General features: G+C 30.1%; 1 protein-coding gene and 1 long non-coding RNA gene across 2 annotated transcripts in view; both read right to left on the bottom strand.

The window, feature by feature from the left end:
• Positions 1–20170, bottom strand: part of LOC105154982 (uncharacterized) — a 116298-nt gene that overhangs the window by 13070 nt on the left and 83058 nt on the right. The window lies entirely within an intron of this gene.
• LOC147907658 (uncharacterized) lies at positions 2467–19030 on the bottom strand. The gene is made up of 3 exons (XR_015547204.1): positions 16192–19030; positions 5277–5376; positions 2467–3327 (listed from the first exon to the last, which is right to left on the bottom strand). It is a non-coding gene; the product is annotated as an uncharacterized LOC147907658 (long non-coding RNA).

The following is a 20170-nucleotide window of genomic DNA, read 5'->3' as shown; positions in this document are numbered from 1 at the left end:
TCGAGATATTAAGTTAAAGTTGACGATTGTGATTAGGAAATCTGTCACACCGACTTAATGTAGTGCTATGTACACGTATTTTAGTCTATATTTATTTAGAATCGTTACTTCATCTCTGATTTTAATGAAATTAGGTTCATTCGATGCATTTTTATTCAAAACGAAAGCCTGCTATGTGCGAAAAGTAAACCTCTAAATGATGAAAGGGAGACGATTTGAATATTAATAAATAAACATTAATATATCGCTGTAGAAGCAAGTTAGTAAAAAACGTATGCACATGTAGTCATAAAGAATGAAAATGTGATCGAAGCACATGCTTTCATAGCGATATTTCGCAGCTGATAGATTTTCTAACCTCAATAGTCAACTTCAATGCTTAATATCTCGGTTCGCGGGACAACATTTTACTGCCAGATTCTTTCGTTTCATGCAAAAACGCGACGAATCAGCATAATTTCAAATTGAAGGTGAAGGATGTCTTCTAAATAATTACTAATTCTCGTACTATTTGTACAAGGTCTATTTTCTGTAGCTGTGTGAACTGTGATGTACACTAGTGCTTATACTGCTTACATTGACTCCAGACCTAGTGCAGTCAGTAAATTCGTGCACTGAGTTCTGTTGCATTGGAACAAAAAACACCGTCGCTGACGCCATTTTAGGAAACAGAAAACGCTTTAGTGTACACTTTTTGAATTAGTGCATCCAGTGTAGGAACAGAAAACAATCTTACGTTTCAATAAAACAACGCAATCAACAGAATCGACTTCAAAAAAGTATTTCAAAAACCTTCCTTTGTTTCGTTAGGCAATAAATAATTATATGTAGGTATCTTATTAAAAATAAATTGTGTTAATTAAAAACAAAATGAGCTATGTTTATAGCTTTTACAAATTGTTACATTAATAAATAAAAAATAATGTATAATGTAGGTATATATGTATAAAAATATGATCTAATTTAATTTTTTTCTAAAACAATAATAGTTTTCGGATATACTTTATAAGTCTATTCTATTGATTACGAATGTTAATTGAAAAAAGTTTCCATTTAAATATAAGTTGCAAAAATTTTTCTTGTGGGAATATTTTCTTGCTTCTAACATCGTAATCTGAAATAGCAATGAATGTGAATCTTAATATTTATATATAATATATTACATATTCTAGCTTCAGTTTAAGACTGTCTTTCAAGGCCGACAAATAATTAATCGGCGCGCAGTTTGCTTGAACTGGAAATTGTAAAATTGACGCAAAGATATTATTTAGCATCAAAATCCGTCATAAATATGGCCTTCTTCGGTTACTTCGGATATTTCTCTTGATTTTTACTTACTATTGTTTATAACAATAAGTTATATTTTTGTTTTAATAAATTTCTTTTTCTTCTTGAATCACATCAGTTGCACCCAGTTTATGCGTTTCAATGATGCCAAGATTATCTCGTGTTCACAAGTCGTCGCGGTCTCTTATATCGAATTCGTTGTCGCCCTCAAGAAGAAAGATCAAGTAAGAAAAGGAGAAGATGGAGAAGGTGGAGGAAGGAAGATACAGAATATATATGCGAAGCGAAGTTTTAATAACGCGCGCTTCCTCTTCTCTCCGTTACAAGTTGTCCGTTACTGCTTTACGAGCGGATAATTATAGGACGATCCGTGCGCGCTAATGCGCATGCAGAATTTTTTCCTCGGTGGGCGCCCCTTTCCGCGTTTCGCGTCGCAACGAGGGCGGAAGATGATCAGGCGGCTGACAGGAATGGAACACTACACGCGGGATGCGAGACATGCTACGAAGCAGACAATTACGTGGACAGAGTGAACGATAAGATCAGGAAATATTAATGACGTCGCGATGTCGGGATATCGAGTTGGAGAGGTGCAGCATCACCCAGGAGCTTGTAGCCGAGCGTGCAGTTTTGTCGTCGCGCTTATTTTGTCATTCCACGTAGCTGATGTGAGAAAATTAATAACGGAATTTTTACGAAATTTTTGACATATAACAATCCTGCAATGCAAAGTACATAAACAATAAAAAATGAAGGGCTATAAGCTAAGCTGATGCTATAACAATGTTATTATATTAAATGTGATATTGTATATTAAAAAGATCATGACAAAATTTTATTAGATCATTTTCAGTATTAAACCTTTTTAAGGATCGAGGTCAAATGTGACCTTACATCATAGACGTAATAATAATTGGCTGCGTATTCCTATGAAATTGTCATTATTGGTTTAGAAAGAGTGAGATAGCTTGTATCTTTTTCTTTCCCTCTTTCTCTTTCTCTCTCTCTCTCTCTCTCTCTCACACATACATACACACACCATTGAAGAGATACTGATACAATTTAATTCTTTCTTTTCCAAAATTAGAAAATGCTTATATCATTACGTCTTCGCCCACAATTCCGTTAGTCAAAGCGTTCTTTTGTTTTATTGCAATTATTTGAAATCGATTAATAAACTTTATTTTATTTTTTTCTATAAGTCAAGGAACAATTTTTATTTTATTATTATTTTTTTTTATCAATTTTATATACCAAATAAAATACATTAAATAAAAAATGATTAAATAAAACCTTGGGTCGGATCCGACCTCACCTTTCTGAATATGTTCTAAAAATCTACCATACCGTTAGAGGATTAAAGTAACAAAATAATTGTATATTATTGTTATTTTAATATAGTATTATTGTCAATATTACAACTTAAATTGGCTCAATTCCTTGTTTTTGATTATTTGATTTTTATTGAATTTTAATTCGCTGAGTCTCATTTCATATATTGTTTTCCAAGAGATGTAATATTTCATTATCAAATTGTTTCTTTGCAAATGCAAATTGTGAATTGTATCTCTATTACAATGCATCACTTATAATTATACACTAATTAATTTATATATTTGAAATAATTATCAGTTTCCACTCCATAAAAGAGTAATGCGTTACATTGCGAAGTTTCACATCTAATTTATGATTGCGTAAAATTGTAAGATCGACGTTTATGCAAGTCGATGCTAACGTCGAATCGCCGCAGCAGCAATCTGGTCTACGCGCATCCGGTCGCGTTTCGAGACTGCTTTATTGCCGGTTTCGAAGCAGCCACGTCGTTCCAAAGTTTTCTCGCCGGGTAACGCGAATTCAATTAACTGTAAGCGTTTCTTTGCGGTCGACACGTGGGCGAGCGCGCATAACGCCGACATGCATGCGTTGCGAAGAGGATGCATGCATCCCCGAGTGTAGAATGCGCCAGTTACTGCGCAACGCATGATCCCGTGGCGTCGTCTTCTTTTTTTTTCAGACTTCATCCTTCTCATGCTCCGTGCCCTGCGACCAAAAGGGCAAATTACTTCGATCCTTGCTTCAACTGCCCTGAAACCGCAATTGCTCAAGAACCGACAATTAAACGGCGCGCGGGACACAGTGAGACGTGACGAGACGAGACTCGTACCTAAGATGCGTTCTGCATTTAAACGCGGATAAGGATATGGGCAGTCGCACTTTCAAACTAACGTGTAAAAAGGAAAAAAAGAAAGTTTCACCTCGAGTGAATCTGATTTGGCAAATGTACATTCATTGTCAGAGAAAAAGATAGCGATAGCAATTATATAGGTGGCAACTATTATACAAAATTTTATATGTAAAATTAGTCCTCCGTATGTAGTTTTACTTCCTTCATCTGCAATTTAGATTTCTTGTTTAGCTCAAGTTTTTCTACTGATAGAGATTTTCAAAATATGTGGAAAATTTCAAAGTTAGCTTTGAACATTTCTGTTGTATTATCCAACAATGTTTTATCTTAAATGTTTAAACATTTATTTAATAAAATGAAATTTGAATAAATATAAAGAAAAAATGAAAATTTATTTAAAAATGTACAATTTAGCAATAAGAAAATCAAACTTTATCGTCTTTCTTCATTTCTTCATTTGTGAAGTGTACTAAAAGAAGACGCAGATTGCAAATGTTTAATACATATGTATTGTACATAGTGATAATACGTTGTACATAATATATATAGTTATACATAATTATATTATAACTATAAAATTAAGCAATAACTATAAATGAGTTTATTCAACTGTACGTAAACACATTTTAATTTTACATATAAAACTTGTATAGTTGTCATTTTTATGTTACTACCACCATGTCTTTTCCTCTGACAATGGTACATTTTTCGAATTATTAGGTGTACAAATAAGTTTCCGCCGTTTTTTATCAAAAAATTAAGCATTTATTGATGTGAAATTGCTTGTTGAGTCGCTCCTAATGTAAGTGCAAGTTCTTTTTGCGTTTGGCACGAATCTTCATTCAATAATGCTTTCAATTCCGCGTCTTCGTATACTTTCGGCCTTCCGCTACATTCTTTGTCTTCGACATCAAATTCACCGTTCTTAAATTTTTGAAACCATTCACGACAACTTCTCTCACTTAAGGCAGCCTCACCATATGCTTCTACAAGCAATCGATGAGCTTCAGCTGCAGATTTCTTCAAATTAAAGAAATAAATCAAAAGTTCCCGCAAATGACGCTTATTCGGCTCAAAACTCGGCATTTTCGCACAAAAAAAAATATATGATGCTGATACAAAATCGTTAGTATTTCAAGGTTATGTTGTTGACCAATCTTACGGTTGAGATGTCCAACCTTACGATATAATGTTTTACATCAGACAATTTTAACTATAACTTGCTAGTGACACCGTCAAACGGCAGAAACTTATTTGTACACCTAATAGATTCATTTAAGATGAAATGTTTTTCTTTTTTTTTGCAATAACTATAAAATAATGTGTTCAACTATATGTACATTAGTTAATTTAATTATGTACATTTATTCTACAATAATTTATATAAAATTTATATAGTTGCTACACTATATTTTTCTCTGAGTAAAACAAAACCTTCTAAATTTCTACCCTTCTGGCAACGATTGTTGTTGAGAGATGCAAGTCGTTTTATTTCAAATAGATACTTATATGAAATTCGCGGATCTTAAGAGTGTAAGAGAACCGCTGAAAAATATTGTCAGTGTGAATATAGTTGTCTCGCTTAGAAATCGGGAGGAATTCTCGAGGTGTACGCAGGAGAATACAAGAAGTCACTATAGGTAATAGATCTATGGGATGAACACGTAGTTTAGAATCTCGATCGGGATCATCGAACACGCGATGAACGTGGTAGATTCTATCTGGGTCGGCCCACCACCCAAATACTAATTGGATGCGTCTTTATTTATACCCCGCGATGCGGCTAGCTCCCACAGTAGTTTACCTGGCGTGCCTTACACATGACATTCTACCGCCGCGTCCTCTGCTATCCTACGACCGGCCGATCAGATGGGCGCCAACCATCTCGACTCTTCTTTAGCCAACTGCAATCATTTGCGTCCATAGGCGCAGAAGTGTTTCAAGAAATTAGTTTTATCACTTGGCCTTGAGGGTAGATATTTTATTTTTGCAATTTTAGACACGTATAAAGTACGATATTTTATTTTTCTAATTTTATTTAGAAACATTAATTATTTAATAGTATTCAAAAATATATAAATCGCTCGTATATATACAAACCAATAAAGAAATTAAACCAAAATCAAAACTTTAAACAAAGCGATTAAGAGACTAATAATGTAAAATTTATGTTACAACTGACGTAAAAACTCATAAAATTTAATAATATAAAAAATATAACTTAATAATATAAAACAGTTATACATATATAATTTAGTGCTTAAAAGCAAACTTAAATGATTCAAAGAATCACATCGCATATGTAATAATTATTTGAAATATTAATGTCTTTTGCTCCTATTTCTATATTTTATATATATATGTTTAACATATATATACATTATATATATATATATATATATATATATATATACATACACACATATGTAATGTATTACATACATATAAAATATAGAAATATTTTTAAATAAAATAGCTCTATAGGAGCAAAAGACATTCACATATTTTAAATAATTATTGTATGTAGGATATAATCCTTTGAATCATTTAACCTAGTTTGCTCTTTTGCGCTAAATTATATTTTTATGTAAAGATTATAACATAAAAGTTTCAAATACAAATATCAGTTAAAATCTCATTTTAAAATATATTAATAGATATATATTAGCTAGAAAAAATATATTAGTTACTTATTAAAAAATTAGAAATAGAAGTAATGACCGTAACGGTCAAAGCTAGATCTTTAATGCTTAAATAATTCAATCTGAATTACTATACATATATACTATATATATATATATACATATATATATACATATATATACTTACATATATACCATATTATAGTCATTCAAACTGTGCACCGAATTGATTTTCCGGACTTATAAACTATTGTAGTAATATCACGAATTAAATTGACAAGCAATTTTAATAATTGTATGCTCAATCAGGCATTAAATCTATTAAAAAGATGTTGAATCATTTAAGCATTAAAGATCTAGCTTTGACCTTTACAACTACCTATTACTTCTTATTGTTGTATTTTCAAATGTACGATAAAACTCTTATTGTTTAAAAAATTAGAATAGTAGAGTCAGTTTACATAAGTTTCTTATATTATAAATATATTTTTAAGTAGAAATGTGAAAGATCTTACACATTTTCGTCGTAATTAACGCATAGGGCATATCTTAGAAATTTTTGCGGTACTGTTGAATGAAAATCGTTGTTCAGGATACAAAACTCAGCGCAGTGGCGACTTCTAAATATGACTTTCTGAATTTTCGTAAAAAAAGCCTTATTGGAGTAGCGTCGTAATCCTTAAATGTTGACAACGCATATTTCATGGCAAGACAGAAAACTAAATCAATTCCAAACTTAAATTTTGCATGTTTGTGTACGTGCTTTTGAATACGCTGTCGTTTAAACGCTGTCGAATGAGCGTTCTTGAATTAAAAAAGAAAAAATTTACGCAGGCTTATGTTAGCGAACGGGAAAACGATACGGTCAGCGGAAAAATAATACGGGATAATGGCACGGAAGTGCTCGCCGCGCCGTCTAAGGATAGAAGCGAGAAAAGACATTGTCTTTGCACTTTGCAATTATGTTATCCGAGAGGAGAAAGAGAGGAGGATTACCGTCGAGACGAGATTTGCGGTTGGTTTCGCGAGAATAGTAAAAGGATATGCCTAACGCTATGCGAAGTACTTGGAAGTTATATTGCACCTATACGGTCTAAAACCCCCAAACACTACTGAGCCGCGTTGAGAAGTGCCGTGCGCATTAACTCCGTGGAATTTTCATTTGAAATCCTTGCCATGAGGCTGACCGACGTGCATTCCGTGCGCCCGCTGTCATTAAATTGTCTCTGAGAAATCCGTTACCACTTGGCCATCCTGATCGTAAAGGCGTTTGGGTGTTTCAATCGTAGGCGCTGTTACCAGCGAAATGTATTTCATAGAAAGAACGATTTTGCTGAAGTATTTAAAAATTCAGCAAGATACAGATCTGAAAATAATTTTGTTGAATCATCAAAATAACTGCATAGAACATTCTAGTTGAGCAATGCACTACAAAAAATGTTGACATTCCAGTAATCAGCTTGAGTTTCCTACATAATCACATACAAACACACACACATTTTACATAATAATTTAATAGTCTAATAACATTATTTTTGGATCTGTATCTAGTTAAATTTTTAGTAATCTGTGAGACTTGTTTACTACACTCGTTTTCTTTGACGTTATGAACATTGAATTGTTATCAATTATTGCTATGGATTAGAGACTGTTGTTGAGGATGGCTTGAATATAGCCGAAACGTTCAGTTTTTTATATTATGTAATAGATTATGTAATAGATACAAAAAAAAATATATGTTAATCGCATCAATTATTGCGTATTAAGGCTCTTAATTGCCCATTTTTTATTTGTTTAAAATTTTTAGACTTTGAACAAAACTATTCTTTTCATGTAATATTTTGGGGTATTGAGAGTAGAGGACTGTTTATTTATCAGAGGTTTTATTTGATAAAATACAGGCAAATTAAATTGAAAAATTCACACATTCGTTACTACGTGAATTAACTTCCAGATTGAGAGAAATCGATATTCGTATAAATGAAAGAGACGAAATTTCGTTAAATAATGACCAATAATGCGATGTATTCTAGTATGATTCGGTTTTTAGAAAATAGGAAAGAGTATAATACAAATTGTTTTTTTCATAACCAGGTTTTGATTCTTTAATTATAATAACAAAATAACATTGTTTCAATCAATATTTTAATTATTTGTAAAAAGAATAATTTAGCATATTTCAGAAACTATAACAAATTAAAATAGTATTTATTAATTCAAATTTCAAATATATGAGGGTTGTTTGAAAAGTTTTGAGCCTTAATATGAAGATGATATTACTCGTTAAAGCCATTCTGGTACTACAATCGTACATATTTTGCAAGATACCTGTGAAAATCGTCGCCATTGTGGATGCTCAGTTGTTGTTTGACAGTTATTTGTGCCAGTCGATATTAATATTTTTTTAAAAATGGAAAAAATCGAATATCGACGATCTCCATAACAAAAATTTATGAATTGCGGTTCGAATTAATCAACTACTCACCGTATTTATTAGATCTGATCCTCAACGACTTTTTCCTGCTTCCTAGGCTCGAAGGACACAGATTTTCATCAAATAAAAACACTGACGACATCATATATCGTAAGGAGTTAGTTATCTATCGGAGTTTAGCTAGTTAACGTGCGCTAATTTAAATAACCTATAACCTATTTAAATAACCTATAATAATATGCATTCAAATAATATAAACAAGTTTTAATATACAACATTTCGAACTTTAATAACAGTTCTCTTCAGTGAAAGCATACAATTTAATTATACAATATAAATTAATATTTCATTAGATCTATCTTACATATTCCTCTTCTTCTAATCAACTTTAAATCAATTGATTATCCAGTCCTTCATGTGTTCTCCATACAATTTAAAGTTCTCATATTAACTCATAGATCTCTGTGGCAGAATCATCGACTGGGAATTTATTGGAATTATTTGTTACTATTAGGTGTTGGAATTAATTCGTAGCGTTTTTAATGAAAGAATGTTATTTATTTCACATGAGCATTAAAAAATACATTAATGAAAGTACTTCCCATCACTTGTAAAACGCTACGAATTAATTCCAACACCTAATATTTTTTAAGAAAGTTTTGTAGTATGCTTGAAAACTAAAATATATACAATGGTTTATTCAAGTATTAAATGTTTAAAGACAACTCTATATGGTACGTCAATCTGTTTCGATAGAATTAATAAACTGTTGCAACGGATGTAACGAAGTAGTGCAGCGAAAACCCAGAATTTGAAAAAAGATGCTGATCGATAACATGTATAGCACATATGTATTAATATTTAAAACTATATACACACATAAAAGTTGTGTTCATAACATTCTATTTTTATTGAACAAGATATTTTAATAGTTTATTTCTTTATTTGTTATTATTTCTATTGTTATAAAATAAAATATAAAAAATAATAACAAAATTCCCTGAATGTTTTTGTATTTTAAATACTCAAAATAACTTATAAAGTTTCATTGCGATTCGCCGATTAATTAGAAAAATTTCGAACAAATAAATATTTTGTTTATTTACTGGACAACTAATTTCTGCAATGTAACTTTACATAAATAATCTTAAATGTATGAAGTACTTATATTAAAAGATTGAGATTTTTTATCATTTATTATTTTATAATACATTTCAATATATTTCTATTATATAGAACACAGATTGAAAAAATACTATTTCTTATTGAGATGAACTTATTCCATTCAAATATTACGTGTTTGAATAAGTTTCCGCCATTTTTTAAGAGACGTCGTTACGAGTACTACATGCATAGAATTTCAGTGGCAACTGTTGTATTTGAGAGTACTATACACAAGCTTTCATATTTAATACATAACATTTGATGGACGTGTAAATAACAGTTTTGTCATTGTATTAAAAACGTTGACTTTTTGTACCAACAAACAGCATTTGCGAAAAGTTTTATTGTATTGTTTATTGTTAAAAAAAGTGCAGCTGAAAGTTATAATTTGCTTATGGAAGTGTATGGAGAGCATGCTCCAAAGAGTGATATCAACGCGAATGATGATTTCAATAAAAGATAAAAAACGTGAAAATGCATCGAAAAATTGAAAGAGATGAACAACTGAAAACATTATTGATAAAGATCCATATCAAATGCTGAAAGAATTGTTAGAGGTATTAAATGTTGATTAATCAACTGCTAGCAAAATTTCATATAAAAAAGCGGAGGAAACATATTCAAACATCCAATAGTAAACCGTTATTAAAAAAAATTTATTATCACTTTTAAATGTGATTTAGAATAATTTGAAAATTTTACAAAATGTTTTTATTATTTCGAAATATTTACCAAACATTCTTAAAAAATAAATATACTAAAAGGGCATATAAGAATTTGAAATACAAATTTTATGTTAAAAAATCGAGATATTAAAAAATAGAAATCATTATATTCTAATCGATTAATTATATTATATTATAACATTTTTTAACTTTTCGATTAAGACTTCTTCAGATATATGATAAATGCAATGATGTTACCACAATAAAACAGTGTTAATATACATGGAATTTATTGTATATGTCGTGAGACCAGTTGAAAGTTACACAAAGGAACGGAAATTGCTCGCCAAAAGGTTAGACGACCGATGATTGAAAAGAATTTCTTAATGTTCTAATAGAATTATAAATTTGATTACAATTATCTTATAAAAAGTAAGCAATACGTCATTTAGAACACTCACCAATCTGTCAGATGTGTTATTATAATTAGATGAAACGATATTCGTTAAAATTTCAATAGTCAATGTAATAATAAATAATATACATAGCCGTAGTCAAAAAATAAAAACAACAAAGCCACAAAATTGAATTCTTCAATAAATAAAAATTAAATTATAAAATGTAAAATCAGTCAAGAAATAAAACTAAAAATGTTTAACTGTTACGATGAATAAACATTGATTAAAAGAAAAATAATAAAATGAGTATAATCTTGGTAAAGCAAAATTAGACTTTGTTTACAATCGGAATGCTTTATGTAGACCCTCAATATCGGTTTGGAGATTAAGACTATTTTTTTGTTTTTTAATATGTAGCACCTCCGAAATTAACATAATTCTGTTATAACATGGTTCCTCGTCAAAAATTTCAATATTATTCCAATCGAAATCATGTTCTAGTTCTAATCTATGCTCAATTATAACAGAACGGGAAGACATGTTCCAGCGTATATGATTTTGGTATTCTGAGCTTTTTAGCTGTTTCCCTGTCTGTCCTACATACGATGCATCACAATGATTACACTTAATCTTATAAACTACTTTGTTTTTTGAAAAATGAGATCGAGGGTTTATGTACTTTAATATATGTATTTCTGTAGTTTATTCGAATTATAAAATGATATCTTAATGTCATTCCTATTAAATTAATTTTTTTCGTCATTGATTAAAATTTTCGAAATTTTTCGTATATTCTTAAGCTATTTTATTTACCCTATATTACGCTGTTATTTTTGTACTTTCAAAATGAGATTTTTTTTATTTCTGTACAATTTTTATGATCAAGTTAAATAGATTCGAAGTTAGGCATGCGCTGTCTGTCGCTATCGTGTTGCGTATTCATTTGGCGCGAGACACTACTGTGTCTCTCTATCATGTATATAAGTTAATAAGTGTCATACTTTGATTTGTAATTCTTAGGATCACCACATACAAAATGACATAAGATGCATAAATATAGCATAACACCGCTGGACCAATGATCATCTGAAAAAAACATCATATTGATTTGCATAAGATGTTCATCCTTACACTCCAAGATTAGCATGACAGTTGCTAGAAGATCATTAATCACAATATGTGTTTCTGGAATGCATTACATGGAGGCTATCTTTGTTACACTTTTTTATACATTCTTTTTTATTTAAAATTTGTTATTACTTTTTTATGTCTTTTTTATTTTTTATCCTTGTTTTATTTTTATTATTTCGCCATACCGTGGATCTTGCCCGACTTCGAATAAACGGTGATAACTTTAAATTCACATAACTTGGTCATAAAAAATCGTACAGAAACAAAAAACTCACTTTGAAGTTAAAAGATAGCATTTTAAGATAGTATAGGCAAAATAGACAAAATAAAATTTCCTTAATCGTAATATCATTATAAATAGGGTAAAAATCATTATTTTTTTGTCTATACTCGTATTATCTTAATTTTCTCGGAAATGTGATAGGCAAATTCTTAGGACAACATTGTTTTCAGCGTCAAAAAATACTTCGGAAATGATACTTCATAAGCCAAAGACAAAATCAATGTCGAGCATGTTATTGAAAATGTTATTGAAAATCTTATTGACTTTTTGATTCTTAACTATTTTACAATTAATTGATTTGACTTATATTTTGTCTTGGTGATAAGATATTTTGTCTTGTCTTTGTAGATAAAATCTTTGAGTATCTGTTGAAAATGGAATTTGAAAGTTAAACTATTTTTGAGAAATCTTGCAAACGAACAATCGGATGGACGAACATGTGACCGGACTAATACTATAAAATTATAAAGTAATTTGCTACGCTGCACTATTTAATAATAGTAATTGGATCGGATTTGGGAAAAAATTTTAGAAAGATAAATGAATCAAGGGATCTAAAGTTTAGCAGGAATTACGAGAGAGAGAGAGAGAGAGAGAGGGGGGGGGAAAGAAGGGGTTATTAGGATATTAATTTAAATACTGTTGTTGAGAATATTTGTTTGTATAAGATTTATGAGAGTAACGACTTGCGACAGGTAACAGCTCGTGATTAAACCGTTTTTATCTAATAATTGAACAAATATATAATGAACGCAAAAAGTATTCTTACATCAGGAGAGAGATCTTAAAAAAGATTTGATTTTTAAGAAGTAAACATTAATTAGTAATTTAATAACAAAGAATGAAATAAATATAATAATATATTTCGAAATATTGTATATATTAAAATTATTTTTCTTAAAAGAATATATTAGGTGTTGGAATTAATTCGTAGCGTTTTTTAATGAAAGAATGTTATTTATTTCACATGAGCATTAAAAAATACATTAATGAAAGTACTTCCCATCACTTGTAAAACGCTACGAATTAATTCCAACACCTAATATAATAATTAAAATATAATATGTTATTTTAAAAATAAGCGAAAATAAAAAGTTTTATTATTTAGACGCACAAAAAATACTCGCACAGTGGAAAAATGTTTACGATCACATACAAAAAATGAGTGAAAATCTGTCTTATTTATATTAAGACAAAATGTACTCATTGTGTAAAATTGTTAATTAATATTTATAAAAAAAATTTTTTTGAAAGAAAGAAAAAATATACGCTAAATATATAAAAAGTATTAAATACATTCTTCTTAATCAAAAACGAACATGAAATAAATGTAATTAGGCAAGTATTTCACGCAAAACACATAAGATACATTGAAAGTGAATAAAATGGTCAATATAGAATAATATAAAATTTTTAATGGATTATAATGAAGAAAAAACTTGGCATGCCCGGTCGCATTAAAACGCAATATTCTAGGACCAATATTTTCATAGTACGGAAATTATTTGCAATACGAAATAATAAAAAGGAAATATTACATACAATATTCTGCAGATATACGTATAGATGAAAACAGTAATTCAAAGAAGAAATGTTAATAATTGCTTACTAATCTTGTAAATTCGTTATCTATAATGTTACATCTAAATATTATTACACATTATTCCTCCATAATTTATATCATGTCTATTATTTGTGAGTATATTTTTATGTACTACAAACTATGTCATTATATTTAAATTTATAATACTGTGTTAAATATTGTGTTAAAACAATATATTCAGAAGTACAATTAATATTACTCGGGCACGCCAAATTTTTTCTTCTCTATAATAATTGACAATTTTATATTAATATATTGACTAATTTATATTAATATATTGACTAATTTATATTAATATATTGATTAATTTTAGTCACTTTTTTCTATCTTATGTGTCTTGCGTAATGAAATACTTGGCTAATTATATCTACTTTATATCCTTTTTTTATTAAGAAGAATGTATTCTTCTTTCTAATATCTTTTTTATGCACTTGGATATATTTTTTTTGGAATTTCACTGCTTGTTGTAAATTTTTAAAAATGTAATAATGTAGAATTTAAATCTTCTAATCTGAATACAGATTATTTCTAAAATTTTTACTTTGTAAATTTATATTTACTTAATATTAAGTCACATTGTATTGATTTAATTCATTTATTGATAATTTAACTGTTCAGATTTATTCTAAGAAAAATATATATGCACTCTTAGCATTTCGAAGCCACTTACATATCTCAACTTTTAAATCATTTATGGATGTCCTTTAGCTCGCAATAAATTTGTATAATGTCTTTTGTTTATATTTTTACCGTGACGAGGAATCGCTCTGTTAACTTTATAAATATTATCACCAATACAAATTTTTAACGAGAATATATGGATTTAATATTAAGATTTATAATCTTTCTTGCTCTTTCTCTCTCTCTCTCGCCTTTTCTCATTCTCTCCTTGCCCTCATTTTCTCACTTTTACACTCTTGTTCTCTCACAATCTCTCCCTTTTACACTCCCTCTCCCCTTCCCCTTTTCCTCCCTCCCCTCTCTCTCTCTCTCCCTCGCGCCCTCCCTCCCTCTCATAATAATATTAGCCTCAATTAATATAGCTCTCAATTTTGCTATAATAATGCGTGTTTTTTGAGATGTTCCATCTTTTTGCATGTTTATCCGCGTGTTAATAATATGAATATCAATGCGATATCTTAGTTTTTTCTGCATGTATGATTATTATTCACGTAAACTCGTATCTTTATTGAATACGCTTGTTCATATTTTTCTTTTAAAATCTTTGTATATTGTTTCTTCAGAATTTGCGTCTTTTTTGATGTATACTTAATTGATTTTTTTCTACATCTTGGTTTTAGTGCTTGAGGGAACTTGTCCCAGAGCGCATAATAAATGCTGCTTCTCTCTCTCTCTCTCTCTCTCTCTCTCTCGCCCTCTCCCTGTTTGTCTGTTTCATGTACATAAATTATACCTGTATGCACATCAAGGTTCACTTTCGTTGCTAATTTAATTTTAATTTTATATTAAAATTAAAATTGTATGAAGGCATTGCGAACAGCAATTTAATGGACGCTTTATAAAACGCTTTATATGTGTTACACATACGACTGAAAAAATTTGAAAAACTGAACTGGTCTCTTTTCAAGACACAATCTTCAGATCTCAGTATCAGCTGCATCAATTTTATTCGGACTGGTCACAATCGAAAGATACCGATGACATTATACAATAAAAATGTTTTTAGATTTTTAATTTCTGAGTAATTTTTATCTAAAGTTTGTTGATATCAAAACTCCAGATAAAACTAGTGATAGCGTTGCGAATTTGGCACGAACATATACGCAATGACATTCACGCGTCAAGCGGTCAAGCGACCCGTGTTATATTTTTATGCACTTGGCGTCGCGACGCTATTGCGTCACTTGATTTTCTACACATTAATTATAAAAATTTTCTTTATGTACAAATACTTTTTGTATCTATCGTATATGTATTTCATCTTTAAATCCACACAAATTGATATACAAATTATCTCATTACCATGCCTTATTGGGAAAAAAACATGACATTGTCAAATACTCGAGCAGACATTTTTTTATATTTTTCAAACTTTTTGAGATAACTACATATATCTTGTGTAATAATTATTAACTTTTTCTCATTTTAATTTGATTTTGATAAGATTAATACGTATAACAATCTTTTTGATATCATCAAATATGTATTTTAATTGATAGGAAGAATTGATTGACAAAAGAATTGAGCATGACAGATCGCTTGTTAGACCATGTGCAAAGTATGGAGGCGTGAACGCATGCATACACGCATGATAGGCGTAATAAAGCTATACTCACATATGATGTCCCGAATGATGAGCATGCATGATGCATTTTCTAATGCTAACTTCTCTAATGCTAGATATCTCCATGCAAAGCGGAGTATGTTACCATCCTTACTTTATGTATGCGTTTGATATAGTACACTATTTTATATCTCGTTTCCTTGCAAGTACTAATTAAAACGTTGAAAACAATTACATGATTGATTAATGTCAAGCACAGATCGGATGGATAGATTATTAGCTCACATGTAGATGTCACTATGCAACTAAAGCCGGTATTTATATAATAGTCGATTCTTATTTTAACAACGTCTTAAGTAATGCCTTAAAATGCTAATATAGCCCTCCGTTGATTCATAACATCTTGAGATTGTACTTAAGATCCTAAATATAAGATCCAACTATAAATATCGCCATAAGCCATGGGTGCCACTTTCGCATGATGACTTTATACAGAGCATTAAGCAGCTAACCGAGCAAAGTATTTTGCCTCAGTCAGAATACAAGGAAATCTGCATCGTGTGACGATTTTAACGCGCGTTTCTATTCGTTGTTCAGCCTGCTATCGACAGGAGTTCATCCAGATGGGCAACTCTGTAAGATCAGTCTCTATTGTATCCTTTGATACTCGTCTATGTTTCACAAATTTGCATTTGTAACAGATAATAAGTTACGACTAATGTTTTCAATCCTAAATGCACTTACGTGATACTTATGCCGCAGTATGTTGCTAACTTGATATTAAAAGTTAAAAAATAAATTTCTTTGTTAAAAAAAATTCACTTCTCACTTATTAAACATTATATTTTAAGGATGTATAGTTTATGTCTTTAATAATATTAGACATATTAATCTTCCAGAGCTGACGGTCTATTGGATTCATTCAATTATGAATCTTTTTGTCAAAAATGTCAAACAATTCAATTTTCTTTATATTACATCTGCAATTTTATTTGTATTAAAATATACTTATTGTTAGTATTTATTCTTTTTTTATACAAATTATGTCATTTTGATTCCTTGAAATTAATTAGTGTCTTTTAATCAATCTTTTAAATCATTGAAGTAGATCTTACAAATTCATTGTTAGTGTCAGTAATTGTAAAATTTTTGACGATCAGCTTCAGAGAGTTAAATATTTAAAAACAAACTAAAGTAATATAACGATGTTATATAATTTCATACGCGACAATGTAACTATTATGTAATACACGTGTTATTTACATTGTTGAGTGTAAAATTCATTGATATTATGTTACTTTTAATTGTTTACTGCATAAACACGCATCGATTCAAGTTTCTTAGCCTATAACACAAAGATTTCTTATTGTAAACTGTCATCTCCATACGTGTATACAAAACGTATAAATCATGTTGCTCAGTGGAGATATTCTGCACGGTTGTTTTGTGTTCACAACTCGTTTTCATCGCGAGGACATCGAACGACGTGTGCACTTAATTATAGCCGGCGCGGTAGCGCCGGAACTAAGTGTTCCGATTTAATTCCTTATCGCTCACATTAATCTGCGATCCATTGGCGCGCAATCGTTCTCGCGTATCTATTTGTTTCAATACAGAGGAACGCGGCTGCTTGGCCGCTGCAGAAGGAGTGGTCAGCGATTTTTCTGCCAAGGAGCTGGAGGTGCAGGTCGGCAGATTTTATCGTACAGGACATTCCTGTGCGCGGTACGTCCGTCTGTCCGTTTGTCCTTAACTTTGTTTTGTATTTCGTTTTCCGCAATATATACGCGGTATATGCACCGGCAAGACTGTCAGTGCGAGGTCACCTACGAATCCAAACTCGTTTTTTTCGTCTCTTATAATTATGTTTATTAATAATTATGTTTATTAATAATATATCGATAAACTTTGTCATATTTCTATTTTCACCAAGAGATTTCTTCGAGACAAAATAAATTCTAATTATACAATAACAGTAGAAATAAGAATCTGGCCAGTGACATATTTAATAAGATGCTAAATTGCTGATTTTTTATGTAATTTTCATAATTGCTAATATAAACTTGATTATTATACATGGTCTGACAATAAAGTTCCTTAACTGTAGCAATAAAAACACAGTCATCTGGGATAACAAATTGTTATATTATCATATTTTATCGTCGTTTGCGTTTATACTCTCTCACAATTAAGATCGGCCTTGCATCAATGAATATAATTGATTCTATATTACATTTTTAATAAACTATGCTAACTTATCATTATATATAATTTGTATTTGCCTTCATATTAATTTTATTTATCAATATTATTAAGGACGCACATACAACCATTTATATGATCTGACATCAAGCTACATTAATACAACTGGAATTTATTCTTTTATTCATACTGCCCTTTCTGGCTATTAATCGATGAATTGGTCGGAATTATGACTCTTCTACACTATCAAACTTGATAAATATTAGGTGCGCAACTAAGTTCTCGCTGTTATTTTGATGGCATTTTCATCAAAATAACAGCGAGAACTTAGTTGCGCATCTAATATTTATCAAGTTTGATTACATATGATATGATTGCGATATACTGTCCTTTTTTTTAATATCAATGATTTTTACACTCAACATGAAAGTGAGATGATTCTTAGAAATCTGTTATATTATCTATTATAACGTGAGATCCTCATCTAATATGTTAATATAATTATTATACGTATTTGAATTTTTATGTATTTCTGCAGCTGATGAGGACTAAATATAGAAACGTACCATTGAAATTTATCGTCGGAAAATTAACTTGTAATTAATAAATATTATTTAGTATACCCACGGAGTAATAAGAAGGAGATCAAATTCAAGTGGCTGGTCACAAAAAGAGTAGGCTCGAAATATGATGTAGGAAAATCCGTGGAAAATCCGGTAAATGTGATTTTAGTGCTATCGCGCTAATAAATAGTAAAATCCAGATCAATATTAAACGAGCTATAGCTAGATGTACTCACGGAGTAATAAGACCTCAAATTTGAGGTTTGAAAGTGGACTCGAAATACAGTATAGGAAAACTCATGGAAAATTCGGCAGATGTGATTTTAGTGCCATCGCGCCTTGCGGGAAAAGTTAGAAGTATTGACTGTCACAGATATATTATATATCTACTGCATATGTACTACTACATATATACATATGTACGTGTGACTTGTGACCACGTGACAGTCAATACTTTCAACTTTTCCCGCAAGGCGCGATGGCACTAAAATCACATCTGCCGAATTTTCCATGAGTTTTCCTATACTGTATTTCGAGTCCACTTTCAAACCTCAAATTTGAGGTCTTATTACTCCGTGAGTACATCTAGCTATAGCTCGTTTAATATTGATCTGGATTTTACTATTTATTAATTTATTGTAAATTATACGAGCGAAAAGAATTGATATTATTTATATTGTAATATCATATTTTAACTTTCAAAATAGTCTTTGATGACATTAGCATACTTCATACATTTTTGATACAAAATATATCAAAACTTTTTAAATCCGTAGTTAGAATACTATTCAAAACACTCGTTACATTCCTCCCATACAGCACAGAAAGATTGCAGAAACATTGCAGAATGATTTCACTGAAACATTACAATATTATATGGTGGTTGCGAAATGTTGCTGAATCATTATTGCAAAATTCCAACAATGTTAAGATGTCCGCTTTTTGTTATGTTGTAATAAAACATTTCAGCAATATTGCAATGTAATAAATTTTTTACGAAGACTCTCTCTAAAATGAAAATTATTTCTATACGTATATCTCACTTTAATTTTTCTACAAATCACATTTCTAGTGATATGTGCTTTCCAAAAGCAATTTTTTATGATAAAATCATAAAATCATAAAATATTCCAATAAATATAGTATTAATTCTGAAGGATAAATTTATTCGTAAGGATAAAGTATGTGTGTGCCGCAAACAAATTACAAATATTATCCACATTAATAATACAGTCAATATAATATAATAATACAGTCGCTTGGTAAGTTAATCATGGATTAAGTTAATCGCAGTGATTCTTTTTAATTCGAAACCACTCTGAATCAATTAAAATCGATTAAAAAATGATGGTATAAAATTTATTAATA

The sequence above is a fragment of the Acromyrmex echinatior genome, chromosome 13 (genome assembly GCF_024713525.1).
Source record: "Acromyrmex echinatior isolate Ae372 chromosome 13, ASM2471352v2, whole genome shotgun sequence".
Lineage (NCBI taxonomy): Eukaryota > Metazoa > Arthropoda > Insecta > Hymenoptera > Formicidae > Acromyrmex > Acromyrmex echinatior.
The sequence above is the reverse complement of the archived record's forward strand: the minus strand, read 5'-3'. Positions and strand labels throughout refer to the sequence as shown.